Raw genomic sequence first — 16,891 nt, 5'->3', positions numbered from 1 at the left:
AGTTGTGGGACCCACCAATTTTGAGTTATAGGTGATGAAAACAGAGTGATAGGTGATGGAAAATACTAAATCCAAACAACCCCTAAACATCAATAAAGCCAGGACTTCTCCCTTACGATTTTGCTTTGTCATCACTGACACTGATGGTTGCAATAAAGTTAACTTTAACAAAAAGGGGTAGGGGAGGTGGGTTCCAACAATTGTCTACAAAATCCCAAGATGTTGGATAATCATTATATAATATATATTTTGTTTATTTGTCTAAGTAAGAACAAAGGATGGACAACTTCCCTTACTGATTGTATTATATAGAATGTTGTTCCTTTTCATTCATATTATACCACAACAATATGCTACGAATAATGTAAAGTTTCTTGCATCTTCTTTTGAGAACTTCAACTTTTCGTGTGATTCTATCATAAGGCTCATCCATCAATGATGAAGTCAAACTGCATATCAAAAAATCTGGAAGGCCAAGGTGAATTGAGTTTTTGTTACTGGTGATCGTCAAATCACTTCATAATATTGAAACTTTCAATCTTTCACTTGTTAAAGAAGAATGTTCCTGTGTCGTGTATAAACTCTAAACCATGTTTCTATATTGAATCTGAAGTAGCCACAATCATCTTGAGAATTGTAACACATTGAATGTTGTCATTAGCATCCATCATCCTTGCAATGGTAACAGGCTACATTAATGCAGCAAAAAAATCATCTGTTCTTTTTTTTCTGGACAGCCACTTACGCTGCATCATTTTGATAAACTCGTAAATTATTTATTGTACACAAAGTTTCGATCTGTTTAAGACTCAATAGCCTTATCAGGTTCAATCACAAGAATCGTATCTGTTAATACAAAACTGGTTTAACTTTGAGCTTTGCATTTGACATCTCAGCCAGAAATACAAAATCAGATGTAAAAAAGAAGTGATAGGTTACCGCAGTATTTGTCCCACACTGCCTCCAGAAGAAGAGAACCTTTACGAGTTGGACAATAAAAGATGGCATGAGTGACTGTAAGACTCATACCTTTCTCGGCCTTTTGGCTAAGATCAAGTGTAGTATCTGTTCTTATCAGTTTAATATCTGATATGTGGGTCATCGGCCCACTTGATATTAAATTTATTTCTTGAGGGGGAGAGCCCACCACAGTAGCTTGCTGCTGGGGCTCTTAAGCGTTGCCCATGCGTTGCACTATTGCTCGGGCCTGGCGCACCCCACCCAATTCTAGTTCAAACATTGATCAACTGGTATATTGGAAGTCCCAGAATCCCTACTCTTCTATTTTCTTAAACAATTGCATTTTTAAAGACGATAATTGTTTTTTAACCCAAGAATTATTGACTTATTTAGATACTCGGACCTTCTCAAAAAAAGATACTCGGAAAAAAGTCGTGGCTTATTCACTTGTTGAAATTTGCGCTATGGACTTATGGTTTCATAACCGTTCTTATTCATACAAAGATGGTGGCATGGTTACTATCATTGCCATCACCCACTTTAGAATCTATATAGGTGAAGATCGGTGGAGATTAGTGAGTAGTACTGAAGTGGATACTAGTATTAGAAGGAGAGAGTTGGCATGTTAAACGACTGAAAAAGTATCTAAAAATATCAAATTTAAATATCTGTACTCTGTTAAAGTAAGGAAACATGACATATATGTTTGGAATAGATTCTGTAGGGTCACGTTCCGAAACGAACCATAATAGTTGTTGCGTCAGGACGTGAATGGGCCCATACAATATCATTTGTAGAGAGTGGGATCGAAAGGCTAAGTCGTGTTTACCCGGCGGTGGTTTTTGTTAAGGTGTTCTTACATGGCTCAGGTGTATTCACCTTAGGAACCCTCTTTTTCCTAGTGGGACTCCAGCCCCCTTTTAGGTTACATATTTTTTCTTTTATACTAGCATGCGTTCAATTTCCTTCGTCCACGTGTAGGGTCAACCTTTCCAAGACTGATACTTGTCCCATCTGTCCCAGACCCAATTCGTTGGGAGTAGTTGATAAAGCTAAAGAACACGGCTCTGTTAGGTGCAAAACTCAGTCTGGGAAAGGCAGTAAGGGCAGCCTTTCCTAGATATTTCAGATTTTCTTTTAAGATTGTCCCTATGCCGCTTTTGCCCCTTTTCTTGGTGGAGCTTTGGACCAGCCGAGGGCTGCACCGTCCTCGGCTGCCTCTCTGGGCCCATTTGTGCTTTACACTAATGAGCCTGGACTACCACCTCCTTCGGCTTGGGCCTTAAAGCTTCCCGTGAACAAGTGGGCCTGGCCCATATATTGTTGGGCCCCACAATAGCCCCTCAAAACCCTGCTGTCCGACCTTTTAGTTGGAGAGGGGGGTTTTGGTAACCCCGAGCTTTTATTACGGCTCATTTAATTCGACCCTTCCCTGGCGTTGGCAATTCTCCAAATGCCCAGGGAACGCTTCGATCTACGAGATATCCTTCTTGATTTAGCCTTGATACGTTCTGTCCGTTTGGCTATCCGAAGTAGGTCTTTAATGTTTTCCCTTCACGAGACCTCTCAAATTCAATGGCTGCTGATGACGTGGGGGAGCGGAACAGGCGCATTCTCGCTGGCAGATTTCCTTGAAGATCTGAACACATTTAATGCCATCCTCTTCGTCCCTTATATAAAGAGGGTGGACATGAGTTGTTTTTTCCATATGTGAATCCCTTAATCCCCCAGAAAACTGAAGTCCTTAGATTCTTCCCAGAATTTACATTTACCCTTTGATTATACCTCGACTCGTAATACGTTCGCCACAGTCATAGGTGATGAAGAAACCTTCTCTCTCCCAAAAATACCTTGTTCTGGCCAAGCTCGAGATAGATCGGTCGGGGCAAGGATGGCGGAGACTTAAGATTTGTCTTGCCTACCTTTCAGCCAAAATCCGAAGCAGGAACTCGTCACGTCGCACCTTCGACGTGACTGAGCCGAGGACACACAGCATCATCACCACCCGCTCTCTCATGAGCATATCTAATGTGGTACCAGTGTGCTAGGAGTCAGGACTGGGGCAGGGACTAAATGCCCCTGCTTCTTCCTCTCTTCGTTCACTGGCGCCACCCTTTACTTTTCTTTCTTCTTCTTTCCACCTCCAGCTCCATCCTGGGGCTTTTCCTTCTCTCTCTTTTGCTCCTTTCTCCTTCTTTTCATTTCTTCCCTCTTCTTCTCCTCCTTCTCTTGCTTATGTCCTCCATCTTCCTCATTCATCTCCTCCATCTTCTGCTCATGTCCTCCATCTTCTTCTTCCTTTGTGCTTTTTGGTGACAAGAGCTTGCTGAAGTGCTTCCATGTGTTCCAATTCTTCTTCCTTCTCCTTTATCTTTTTCTAAAAAAGGTTCTTCTCCTGATACGAGCAGTACTGAGGCAGAGATTGGAGAAGCTTTGATGGCGAGTTTAAAAGGCACCTGACTGTTTACTTATCTGTATTGCAGTGGTTATTGCTGCTTCGGCAGTTCACCTTTTGTAGAGGCTTGTTTAAGCCCTTCTTTGTACGTTGTAACAACTTTCCATATTAATAAAAGTTGCTATTCATTTATTTCGCATGTTTTGTTTTTATGTTTTATAAGTTTACACACGCTGCTCGGCACAATAATATAGCATTTGAATTAATGACAACTAAGGCTGAAATATTTGTTAATAAAAAGGTGTCACCATAACTTTAATAAAATTATTTAACATAGCAAAGCCGACCAGTGAGGAACGAAACTCACCTTAAAATTAGCCAAGATGAGGACTAAGTGCTCGATACAGTGTAGGAAATAACTATCCGAGGACATTTCACTCGCCAAAAGGACAGTTTCCTTAGGTTAATGAAAGTTGGGTCGTTTCGCCATCTTTTTAACACACTGGCTTTAACCTTTCACAGTATTTGAGCCGAGAACCTTCCCCATTCGAGTAGTCGGTTTCCCAAAAGGCTTGAGTCCGAGGACTTCGTAACACCTGGGTTCTGTCTTAAACTTAGATTTTATTTTTTTTTAATTTTTTTTATTATATATATATATATATTTTTATTACTTGGTTTCCCCATAGGCTTGAGTCCGAGGACCATGCAAACCCTAGGTTCTGTCTGAAACTTAGGTTTTCTCAGTACTTGGTTTCCCCATAGGCTTGGGTCCGAGGACCATACAAGGCCTAGGTTCTGTCCAAGACTCTTTGAGTTCAGTTTCTTCCTTTCCTCAGGTACTTCACGAGGTGCCGAGCAGGAAGTTGTCCTCGGCAACAGTTATTCCTCGGTGTGGGCCATCGCCCCTGGGCCCCCATGTAGAACAGGCCTGGGCCGCGAATTCACTTGGCCCACAACTTAAAGGGTATTTAGGTAGTTTTTGGTTACGTAGTACTTTTTGGCGTCCCAATGTTCGAGGTGCACCTTCCAGAGACTCCTTTAATCCCCTGGTTGCAGGTGGCGTTGGAGATTGAGCCTACGCCATCTTGTCTGTAGCGTTCCTTGGGACGCTGCGTGAATTAAATGCCACCACCTTATCTCTTTAAATAAATAGGAGAGAAAGTTACTTCATCCTCACACCAATTCTTTAGTTTTCTCCCAAATCACAGCTCCTATACTCAGTGCTGTCCTCCCTTAGCACAATATGTCTGAGGCGAGGGTTGGGAAGAAGGAAATCTCTCCGCCACCGAAGCGCCGTGCCCTTATGAGACTAAAAATGGTGAGGTATGGGCACAGGAAGCATAAGTTCAAGAGAGTACTCCATTTCAATCGAGGAGAAAGGATGTCTCTCCCTCTTTTAGTCAAAATCCGAAGCAGGTTCTGTTCATACCAGAACTTTGGTGTGTCAGAAGAAAGATTCTCCGCCATCAGCGCCTCTGCCTTGTGGCGGGCGAATATTTAGAGAAAGCCCCTCAACTTCCAACTCCTTGCACCTTTCCTTCAGCGGTGTCAGGCTCAAGTTGGGTCTCTTTTGCTGTTTGAGTTGTGGGCAAGTGAAAGCGTTGAGGAAGAACAAGGTCTTGGAGCTGTAGCCAACCTCTCCTCTGATCTACTTCCTCGGCTTTACTTTATTCTCTTGTATCTTCCTTTCTTTTTGGTTATGTAGTGAGCTTTGACACAAACTGATTCTAGCTTTTCATTGTACGCTGTACTATTTCTTTGCTTTAGTAAAAAATGGCGATTTCTTTACTTGTTTTGAATGCTGTTCCTTTGATAACACTACTTTGTGAGTTGGTGTGCTCCATGTGTGTGTTTCTCCTCAGCGGTATTTAAAGCAAGAACTCTTGAAACACAATTCAGCTAATTCTACTCTACCGACACTATTAGGCATAATAATAATAACTCATAGTAAGTTGAATTTAGGAAACTAATCGAGATAACGTTTGAACGTTCTGTAATAAGCGCGAGAATATTGTCTGAGGACGACAAATTCTAAATAATTCATCCGAGGGAGTGACCGAGCATTGCATGACTTCAGTTATGCTTTTGGAAACACGTTACTCCATTCCATACTGGTCCCTTTAGTGTTGAGGATCCAAGGGCAAGCTAGAGAATCCATGTAACACAGTTTTCCTTTTATGTAGTTGGTTTCCCCATAGGCTTGGGTCCGAGGACCATACAAGGCCTTGGTTCTGTCCAAAACTTGTATTCTCTTTGCAAGTAGTTGGTTTCCCCAGAGGCTTGGGTCCGAGGACCATACAAGGCCTTGGTTCTGTCCAAAACTTGTATTCTCTTTGCAAGTAGTTGGTTTCCCCAGAGGCTTGGGTCCGAGGACCATAAAAGGCCTTGGTTCTGTCCAAAACTTGTATTCTCTTTGTAAGTAGTTGGTTTCCCCAGAGGCTTGGGTCCGAGGACCATACAAGGCCTTGGTTCTGTCCAAAACTTGTATTCTCTTTGTAAGTAGTTGGTTTCCCCAGAGGCTTGGGTCCGAGGACCATACAAGGCCTTGGTTCTGTCCAAAACTTGTATTCTCTTTGTAAGTAGTTGGTTTCCCCAGAGGCTTGGGTCCGAGGACCATACAAGGCCTTGGTTCTGTCCAAAACTTGTATTCTCTTTGTAAGTAGTTGGTTTCCCCAGAGGCTTGGGTCCGAGGACCATACAAGGCCTTGGTTCTGTCCAAAACTTGTATTCTCTTTGGAAGTAGTTGGTTTCCCCAGAGGCTTGGGTCCGAGGACCATACAAGGCCTTGGTTCTGTCCAAAACTTGTATTCTCTTTGTAAGTAGCTGGTTTCCCAAGAGGCTTGGGTCCGAGGACCATACAAGGCCTTGGTTCTGTCCAAAACTTGTATTCTCTTTGTAAGTAGTTGGTTTCCCCAGAGGCTTGGGTCCGAGGACCATACAAGGCCTTGGTTCTGTCCAAAACTGGTATTCTCTTTGTAAGTAGTTGGTTTCCCCAGAGGCTTGGGTCCGAGGACCATACAAGGCCTTGGTTCTGTCCAAAACTTGTATTCTCTTTGTAAGTAGTTGGTTTTCCCAGAGGCTTGGGTCCGAGGACCATACAAGGCCTTGGTTCTGTCCAAAACTTGTATTCTCTTTGGAAGTAGTTGGTTTCCCCAGAGGCTTGGGTTCGAGGACCATACAAGGCCTTGGTTCTGTCCAAAACTTGTATTCTCTTTGTAAGTAGTTGGTTTCCCCAGAGGCTTAGGTTCGAGGACCATACAAGGCCTTGGTTCTGTCCAAAACTTGTATTCTCTTTGTAAGTAGTTGGTTTCCCCAGAGGCTTGGGTCCGAGGACCATACAAGGCCTTGGTTGTGTCCAAAACTTGTATTCTCTTTATTCATTTATCTTCCGAAGGTTTAGCTCCTCGAATAAGGTGGGGGAAGCTAGCCTGATGTTTGAAGCCCCTAGACTTGCCCATGTTATTGACACCGTGGAACGTAGCCCCTAGTGGGAACTTATGTTGGAATAGCAACAATGTGTCGCCGGTGATAAAGACACCCTCGTAGTCCCTTGTTCAACAGAAGCTCAACTTCACCACCGTTCGAGCTAACACGCAAGCCTCCCCACAGACGGCGCCAATTGTAGGGTCACATTCCGAAACGAACCATAATAGTTGTTGCGTCAGGACGTGAATGGGCCTATACAATATCATTTGTAGAGAGTGGGATCGAAAGGCTAAGTCGTGTTTACCCGGCGGTGGTTTTTGTTAAGGTGTTCTTACATGGCTCAGGTGTATTCACCTCAGGAACCCTCTTTTTCCTAGTGGGATTCCAGCCCCCTTTTAGGTTACATATTTTTTCTTTTATACTAGCATGCGTTCAATTTCCTTCGTCCACGTGTAGGGTCAACCTTTCCAAGACTGATACTTGTCCCATCTGTCCCAGACCCAAGTCGTTGGGAGTAGTTGATAAAGCTAAAGAACACGGCTCTGTTAGGTGCAAAACTCAGTCTGGGAAAGGCAGTAAGGGCAGCCTTTCCTAGATATTTCAGATTTTCTTTTAAGATTGTCCCTATGCCGCTTTTGCCCCTTTTCTTGGTGGAGCTTTGGACCAGCCGAGGGCTGCACCGTCCTCGGCTGCCTCTCTGGGCCCATTTGTGCTTTACACTAATGAGCCTGGACTACCACCTCCTTCGGCTTGGGCCTTAAAGCTTCCCGTGAACAAGTGGGCCTGGCCCATATATTGTTGGGCCCCACAGATTCCATTTTGAGAGAGTTGAAAAAGCACTCTCTCGTTAAAATGTTCTATACATCTACCCCATCTCAAGGCTTTTCTTTAAATAAAGACTCCATTTTTTCCTCTTTTCAGAAGGTAAATATTTCTCAGAATAAGGAGTGCGAATCAAACTCATGTTTGAATTGAAATTGAGACACTGCTGCAAATTCTTCCCCTCTAAATTAGATGAATTTATATCTGAAGGAGGTTTACAATAAGTTCTATAAAAATTGTCAATTTATCCCTAGGTATTCCAAAAATGTCTACGATCAAGTAAATTGGCTTGACAATTTCTCCCTGCCTTGCCCTGACCCGTCCCACCCCACGAGAGTTTTTTCTTGCCCTATAAAGGTGGTGGGGCAAGAATGGAGCAAGATTTTTTTTTTTCTACACATTCGGGCAGGGTGGGGATGGGTTTAGGCTTTTAGCCCCGCCCCGCTCTATTAGTATTGAAAACTTAGTTTGTATTACTAAGTATTTAAATGCATGAATATTAAGATTTTTATTTATTTTATTTTATTTTGATATTATCTTGTTAAACACTTTGGATAATATTATTCAGTCCTTATTAAAAATTATTTTGATAATTTAATTGTAGTTTTAAGAATATTTATGTTAATGAAACAAGTTTTTTTTTTTTTTTTTTTAATTAATAGCTATGTAGCAAGGTGTGACATTTTAATACGAAGTAAAGTTTTTCAACACGGGGTGGGGCCTTGCGAAGCCCCAAGGGGTGAGGATGGGGCAAAGAAATTTGCCCTGCCATGCAAGACGGGGTCAGGATGGGGTAAGACAAAACCATTCAGGGCGGGGTGAAGACTCCTTCCTTCGGCCTCATCTCACCCTATTGTCATCCCTAATTTGAAGATGTTATATGATTATTATATATATTTTTTATTTGTTGAAAAATAAAGGATCGACTATTTTCCTTTCTAATTGCTTTAAGAATGTTTTTCATTTTCATCCATGCTAGTTGCAAACCTACACAAGTTAAGGGAAAATGTAATATAATTATTTGATAAGAATATAATGTAAAATTTGTAGGTTAAATAGTGCATGTGTTATTTAAAAATATTTTCTTTTTTATAAGTTTTATGTAATGGAACATATAATGTATTTTGCATTCAACAACAATACATTGTGGTATATATATAAATGAAGTTGATGTTACTAAAAGGGCTTGTTAAATATTCCATAATCAGTTGACTAATTTGAACATATCAAGAATATTTTTTATAAAAAAATGTACACCATCATTCCAACATGTAACATGTTACATTAAGTTTAAATTATTATATACGTTTAGAATTGCAGCTTTTTTTTTTTTTTTTCTTTCCAAATAAAAGTATAATGCCTATATTATTGAAACTTGAATTTTAAGATAATCTTTGGAATATTTATTATTTTTATTTCATTTTTAGGGCCCCTATCTCTAATTTATAATGCCTAATTTTTAGCTCAAAACTAAAGAGTTTGGCCCAAAAAATTTTGTGGAAAAAAAAAAAAAAATCAACCCAAAACTAAAAAAGCAACCTACAAAAAGAATACATTTAAGGCACAATTAGTCCAAAATGGACCGAATAAGACCAAATTGGAGCAAAGTGAACCAAATGGACAGATGTGGATCGAATTGGACCAAGTAGACTGAATGGACCTAAGTAGACCAAATGTAACCATACTGGACTGAATAATACCAAAGTGGACCGAAGTCTACGAAATGGACCGAAAGGACTAAAGTGGATTGAATTGGACTGAAGTGAACCAAATAGACCGAATTGGACTGAAGTGGATAGAATAGGACCGAATAAACCCAAGTGGACGGAATGGACTAAATGGACTGATAAGACAGAACTGGATCGAATGGTCGATATAAGACTGAATGGAACGAAGTGGACCGAATAAGACTAAATTTGGACCGATAAGACCGAATTGGATTGAGTTGATCGAATAAGATCGAATTGGACTAAATGGACCAATTTACCAAAAAAGATTAAATTGGACCAAGTGAATGAACCGAAGTTGAATAAAATGGACCGAATATAACTGAATTGGAGAAAAGTAAAACGAATGGACTGAATTGACCAAAGTAGATCGAATGGACTGAAGTGGACCCAATTAATCAAATGGACCAAAGTAGAGTAGCAACAACAAATACTACGCTTCATTTTTAGATATTATATAAATATAGATTTGTAAGACTTATATGTAGTAAAATTTGTATTATTGTTAATGTGAAACTAATCAATCATGTCACTTTGTAAAATTTTTAGTTAAAAAATGATTTAGTTTAAAACTTTAAATGTTCTTTTTACTGTAGAAATTTTAAATGAAAACATCCATAAAATGCATTATTTAAAAGATATTATTATTTGATTAAAGAAGAATGTTCCTTGTGTCATGTATAAATTAACTCTAAACCATAATGTTTCTATATTGAATCTGCAGAAGCCATAATCATCTTGGGAATCGTAACATATTGAATGTTGTCATTAGCATCCATCATCCTTACAATGGTAACAGGCCACATTTCCTGCCACTAATGCTGCAAAAGTTTCTCTATTATTTTTCTTCTTGTTTTTTGTTCTCTCTCTCTCTCTCTCTCTCTGTGGACAGTACGCAGCATCATTTTGATAATCTCGTAAATTATTTATTATACATAAAGTTTCGATCTGTTTTAGACTCAATAGCCTAATCAGGGGCTCAATAACAAGAATTGAATCTGTTAATACAAAACTGGTTTAACTTTGAGCTTGTATTTGAAATCTCAGCCAGAAATACAAAATTAGATGTAAAAAAGAAGTGTATATAGGTTACCGCAGTATTGTCCCACACTGCCTCCAGAAGTGGAAAACCAAGACGAGTTGGGCATTAAAAGATGGCATGTGTGACAGAAACAATCATACCTTTCTCGGCCTTTTGGCTAAGATCAAGTGTAGTATCTGTTCTTATCAGTTTAATATCTGATATGTGGGTCATCGGCCCACACGATATTAAATTTATTTCTTGAGGGGGAGAGCCCACCACAATAGCTTGCTACTGGGGCTCTTAAGCGTCGCCCCTGCGATGCACTATAGCTCGGGCCTGGCGCACCCCACCCAATTCTAGTTCAAAGCTTCACATGTTTGCTTTATGTGGATGGCCCAAATTTTCTGTAGCCATTAAGCTTTCTGTATGTTAAAGACAGCCTCATCAAAAAGTGTAGAATGAAGGTAGAGGTGATTGTGACTCTGGAATGCTGATTGATAAGTGCTCAAGTAATTGAAATTTAATGTATTGTTGACCGTCTGATGTGTGTAGCATCCAACTATGTCAAATGATCCATGTAGAGAGCATCTGCATCCTTCGAGTCTTTATGAAAGTAAATGCAATTATTCCAATCGCATCCGAGTTGTTTGAAATGTTGGACAAGTTATTGAACAGTTATCTGAAGTGTAAGCCTATTATTGTACTCACCATGTGAAGTCTGGTTGTAAGCATTATTGTGCAAGAAGACTCGTCAGAGCCTTTAATTTCCTAGTAATTAAGAAAGGGGAAGAGTGTGAAGTGAGAGCAAACGTTGACAGTCTCTTGCCTAGCTAGTTGCCTTTATCATGTTGAATCAATTAAAACTGTGTTTTCGTGTAACTCCCTAGTTCTTGTCGCTTCATTTAACTTGAGGGACAATACAAGTCTCATAGTACAGTAGTACATGAATAGGTGTCCCAATAATGCATGGATATGTACAACTTTTTAAATTTGAGCGTCTATACTGATTACAAAGTATGGTATGGCTAGCACCTTATTACTGATTACAAGAATCCACCAAGCTTCAGGCATGCATATCTCATCCTTCCATTTAGTTCAATGAGGTTGTGATATTCTTTTTTGTGTAATGATGGCAAAGATATGTCATCTGCTAGTAAAGAAAAGTCATACAATACATCAAGGTATTTTCTTATGGTCATGTCTTCTAGTAAATCTTTAGATTTTTTGACTTGATCTATAGTTGGCGTGTAGTTGATTGGTACTAGAGTAACCAGAATCGGAACTCGTCATTGTACCGAACGATCCGATCTAGCTCATTTCAGATCATGTAGTCGCGGACCGTTGAGAGGGGATCCATGTTGTGAGAGAGAGAGAGAGAGAGGTGAGTAGTATTGAAAATGGATGCTAGTGTTAGAAGGAGAGAGATGACATGTTAAACGACTGTCTTTTTTTTTTAAATGACTAAACCAAGTAGGCATCTGTTGTTGTTGTTGTTTTTTATTTATTTATTTATTTTTAATTTTTTTTTATTAATGGTACTTGATTTCATAGAAATCAATTTCCATGTAAATTTTTTTTAATTAATTTTTGGTTATATTTTTCAAATTTTTTAAGTAGCACTTCTGTGAATTTGGTTTGAAAAAAAATCTCATTCCTATCATTATTATGGAAGCACATCTCTTAATTTTAGGTGTTTTTTTTTTTTTAGAAGATTAGTTTTGGGAATCCTATTGTCCTATTATTTTGGAGTCACTTCACTTACTCTTAAGAACACCATTATTTAAAAGTATTTTCTATGTTATAATTTTTATGTAATGGAACATATAATGTATTTTGCACTCAACAACAATACATAGTAAAATATATATGAAAAACATAATTTAATTAAGATATTTAAATTACATAATTTAATCCCTCTACTTACACTCCAACAATGATTCTCGATCCTTCAATGGCACCATCACCCTCATGAAATCGACGATCTCATGTTTGAGCAATTGGGTGTTGTTTTGTTCAGAGAAATTTGGGGGAAATGGTTCAGTCGCAATAATTGAAGAATTCAGGGGCAAATTGGGAAACTGAATGGACCGAATTAGACTGAATAAGACTGAAGTGGACTGAAGTATAAAAATGGACCGAAGTGGACCAAATAGACCAAAGTATCGGAATGGACTGAGTGAACCGAAGTGGACCAAATAGACCGAATGGACCGATAAGACCTAATTGGATCGAATAAACCGAATAAGACCAAGGTGGACCGAAGGGGACCAAAATGGAGAGAATAAAACTGAATATACTAAATGGACCGAACAAGCTAAAGTGTTCCCAATTCATTGAATGGATCAAAGTTTTATGGTAATGTGGCTCAAAAGGAACATAACAACAATAAATATTGCGCTTTAACTTTTAAATATTATATAGATATATAGATATAGATTTGTAAGACTTATGTAGTAAATTTTGTACTATTATTGATGTGAAACTAATCAATCATGTCACTTTGTAAAATTTTTAGTTAATAAATGATATGGTTTAAATGTTCTTTTTACTTTCAAAATCTTAAATCAAAACATTCGCATTATCTAAACCATATTTCTGTATTGTGAATCTGCAGTTGCCACAATCATCTTGGGAATTGTAACACATTGAATGTTGTCATTAGCATCCATCATCCTTGCAATGGTAACAGGTTACATTCCTGCCATTTAATGCTGCAAAAAATCGTCTATTCTTTTTTTTTTTTTTTTTTTTTCTCTCTGGACAGCCACTTACGGAGCATCATTTTGATAATCTCGTAAATTATGTATTATACCCAAAGTTTCGATCTGTTTTAGACTCAATAGCCTAATCAGGCTCAATCACAAGAATCGAATCTGATAATACAAAACTGGTTGAACTTTGAGCTTTGTATTTTACATCTCTGCCAGAAATACAAAATTATATGTAAGAGAAGTTTACATAGGTTACCGCAGTATTGTCCCACACTGCCTCCAGAAAAGGAGAACCAGGACGAGTTGGACAATAAAAGATGGCATGTGTGACAGAAACACTCATACCTTTCTCGGCCTTTTGGCTAAGATCAAGTGTAGTATCTGTTCTTATCAGTTTAATATCTGATATGTGGGTCATCGGCCCACACGATATTAAATTTATTTCTTGAGGGGGAGAGCCCACCACAGTAGCTTGCTACTGGGGCTCTTAAAGCGTCGCCCATGCGTTGCACTATAGCTTGGGCCTGGCGCATCCCACCAAAATCTAGTTCAATGCTTCACATGTTTGTTTTATGTGGATGACCCCAAATTTTCTGTATGTTTTCTCAGCCATTAAGCCTTTTGTATGTTAATGACAACCGCATCAAAAGAGTTATATGAAAGTAGAGCTGACTTTGACTCTGGAATGCTGATTGATAAGTGCTCAGGTATTTGAAATTTAATGCTATGTCAAATGATCCATATAGGGTGCAATCTCGGGTCTTTATGAAAGTAAATGCATTCCCATAGCATCCGAGTTGTTTGAAATGTCAGACAAGTTATTGAACAGTTATCTGAAGTGTAAGCCAATTATTGTACTCACCATGTGAAGTCTGGTTGTAAGCATTATTGTACAAGAATACTTATCAGAGCCTTTCCTAGTAATTACGAAAGGGGAAGAGTGTGAAGTGAAAAAGCAAACGTTGACAGTCTCTTGCCTAGTTGCCTTTATCATGTTGAATCAATAAAGTTCTGTGTTTTGGTATAACTCCCTAGTTCTTGTTGCTTCATTTAACTTGAAGTACAATACAAGTCTCATAGTACAATAATACATAAATAGGTGTCCCAATAATGCGTGGATATGTACAACTTTTTTAATTCGTGGGCGTCTATATCTTTTTACGAAGTATGGTATGGCTAGCACCTTGCTGATTACAAGAATCCACCAAGCTTTAGGCGCAGATTTTATCTGCTAGTGAAGAAAAGTCATACAATACATCAAAGATATTTTCTTACGGTCATGTCTTCTAGTAAATGTTTAGATTTTTTGACTTGATCTATAGTTGGCATGTAGTTGATTGGTACTAGAGTAACCCGAACCGGAACTCGTGGTTGTACCGGACGATCTGATCCAGCTCGTTTCGGATCGTGTAGTCGCGGACTGCCGAGAGTGGATCCATGTTGAAATAGAGATTAGTGAGTAGTATTGAAAATGGATACTTGTATTAGAAGGAGAGTGATGGCATGTTAAACGACTGTCTTTTTTTAAAATGACTAAACAAAGTAGGCGGCTTTTTTTTTAATGGTACTTGACTTCATAAAAATCAATTACCATGTAAATTTTTTTAATTAATTTTTGGTTATATTTTTCAAAATTTTTATGGAATACTTCTGTGAATTTGGTTTGAAAAAACATCTCATTCCTATCATTATTATGGAAGCACATCTCTTAATTTTAGGTGTTTTTTTTTGAAGATTAGTTTTAGGAATCCTATATTCCTATTATATTGGAATCACATCACTTAGTCTTAAGAACACCATTATGTACGATTTATGGACCAATCAGAAAAGGTTTTAAGACACAATTTACCTCACCAATGGGGAAAGCCAAGGAATTTTCAAGTGGAAGGATCACATTCATAGCTTCTCCTTTTAAAGTAAGAGTATTTATGTTTTTAGAACTTTGTAAACTAGATTGTTTAACCTAATTAATTAACCAAATGAATACTTAGGTTTATTATTCAGATTTAGGTTAAAACAATAAAGTTATATCATGTAAAGCAGCGGAAAATAAATAACACAATGATATGATGACTCAGGAAAACCAAACCAGTAAAAAATCTGGGGTGGATTTAACCTAACTATTGTTAAAGTAAAAAGCAAATCCACTATAGAGAATCAAAGTTTACAATAAGATTTAGACCACTAACATCTTATTAGTACCAAATGTAGAACTTACTGACACGACCATGTGCAAACTCCAAATCCACGAACTCCTTTTCTGTTAGGCCTTTGCAGCACAAGCACCCACACTTGTGATAAAAAACATAAACTCTCCTGTTTGTGACTCCAAGACCACCCTAAAAGGTTTAGGTCATTAGCACATTTGATGACTAGAGAAGGCCGTAACTTCTACAACACCGGATCTTGAGATTCTTCAAGAAATAACAACAGTAAAAGACATGAGAGTTTTTTGGGTACAAAACCCTAAATGCAAAAGAGGCACACTTTTCTCTCTCTGAAAAAGCCTTATAAAAACGTGCTTAGAGTTTCCTTTATATACTAGTAGTGTTTTACTTGAAACCCAATACGTTTAAGTAAAGTTTGGGTTGAAATAGAATTCTGCGGATACATATTTCGATCGGTCGAGCTTGTCTTTTGATCGATCGAACCAGGCAGATTTCGAATTCTCCTTTTTGCAGCTTGTATGTTCTTGAATCTTAACTTGTATCACATTAAGCATTGTCTAATAATACCTATAGACTCTAACATCTATATCTAGACAAGTTTGTGTTTACAATTTGCCAATTGTTTTAAACTTTTAGAACCTAACAGAGTATTTAAATTACATAATTATAATATTATTTTATATAAATAGGGATAATGTTATTAAAAAAGGCCTTTTTAAATATACTGTAATCAGTTGACTAATTTATACATATGAAGAATATTAAAAAAAAATAAAATTGTACTCCCCTTTCCTGGAACACATGTAACATGTTATATTAAATTTAAATTATTATATAAATTCAAAATTGTAGCATTTTTTTTTCTTTCCAAATATAAGTATGTTTATATCATTAAAACTTGAATTTGAGGGTTTTAAGGACTGAATTTGGATTGGACCCAATATAGGATTGAGTTTTGGCCCAACGAGCCCAAACAATGAATTTATAGAGTATGGATGAAAGAACTAGTTCTATTCGGTAAGAAAGAAAATAACAATTGTTTATTTAAGAGAATCAAACGCAAGTAAGGTAAGAAAATTTGTCATCGGCACAATCCGAGGAGCTATGTTATAATGTTAAGTTGATGATTAAGGTTACAAGAGTTCAAAGGATTATTACAAAGATTTCTTGGTTTTTCCCTTTCCCTCTTTAGGTCACATTTCTAAACTATATATTGTAATTTTGGTATCATCCCCATCACACACGTGTAGGTTAGGTTCTAGGAACTCCTTCTTGTCCCATCCAACACCTCCTAGAACCTTCAATTAGCAGCTGTAAGGCTGCTTCACCATTATTCAGGTATCACCTCCACATTAATGCTGCCAGAGAGTTAGTTGGGATGCATTTAATGTGGAGGTAGCAGTTTTTGTAGATATTTGTTGCCTCCCTCTACTCCTCCCTTATCCAATGTCTGACTTCTAATCGTAACACAACCTTGAAGGATGTTCAGGATGATAGGACATTCCTATTGACCTCGGATCTCTATTTCCAAGATGAATTTTCTTCTCGGACATATCTTGGACTTATCATATACAATCTTTATTTCTTCTTCTTCTACCATTCTCATAATAACCATATTTGACCATCCTCGAACTAGTAAATATCATCGGATTGGGCCA

The 16,891-nt window shown here is 38.1% G+C and overlaps 3 non-coding genes across 3 annotated transcripts; all 3 read left to right on the top strand.

The window, feature by feature from the left end:
* Positions 1-1,025: 1,025 nt before the first annotated feature.
* Positions 1,026-1,221, top strand: LOC126690657 (U2 spliceosomal RNA). The gene has a single exon (XR_007644701.1). It is a non-coding gene; the product is annotated as a U2 spliceosomal RNA (small nuclear RNA).
* A 9,287-nt stretch (positions 1,222-10,508) lies between these two features.
* Positions 10,509-10,704, top strand: LOC126690661 (U2 spliceosomal RNA). The gene has a single exon (XR_007644705.1). It is a non-coding gene; the product is annotated as a U2 spliceosomal RNA (small nuclear RNA).
* Positions 10,705-13,406: 2,702 nt separating this feature from the next.
* Positions 13,407-13,603, top strand: LOC126690660 (U2 spliceosomal RNA). Its single transcript, XR_007644704.1, has one exon. It is a non-coding gene; the product is annotated as a U2 spliceosomal RNA (small nuclear RNA).
* The last annotated feature ends 3,288 nt before the right edge of the window (positions 13,604-16,891 follow it).

The sequence above is a fragment of the Quercus robur genome, chromosome 6, assembly GCF_932294415.1.
Source record: "Quercus robur chromosome 6, dhQueRobu3.1, whole genome shotgun sequence".
NCBI classification, from domain to species: Eukaryota; Viridiplantae; Streptophyta; class Magnoliopsida; order Fagales; family Fagaceae; genus Quercus; species Quercus robur.
Note: the sequence above shows the minus strand (reverse complement) of the source record. Positions and strands in the feature narration are given on the sequence as shown.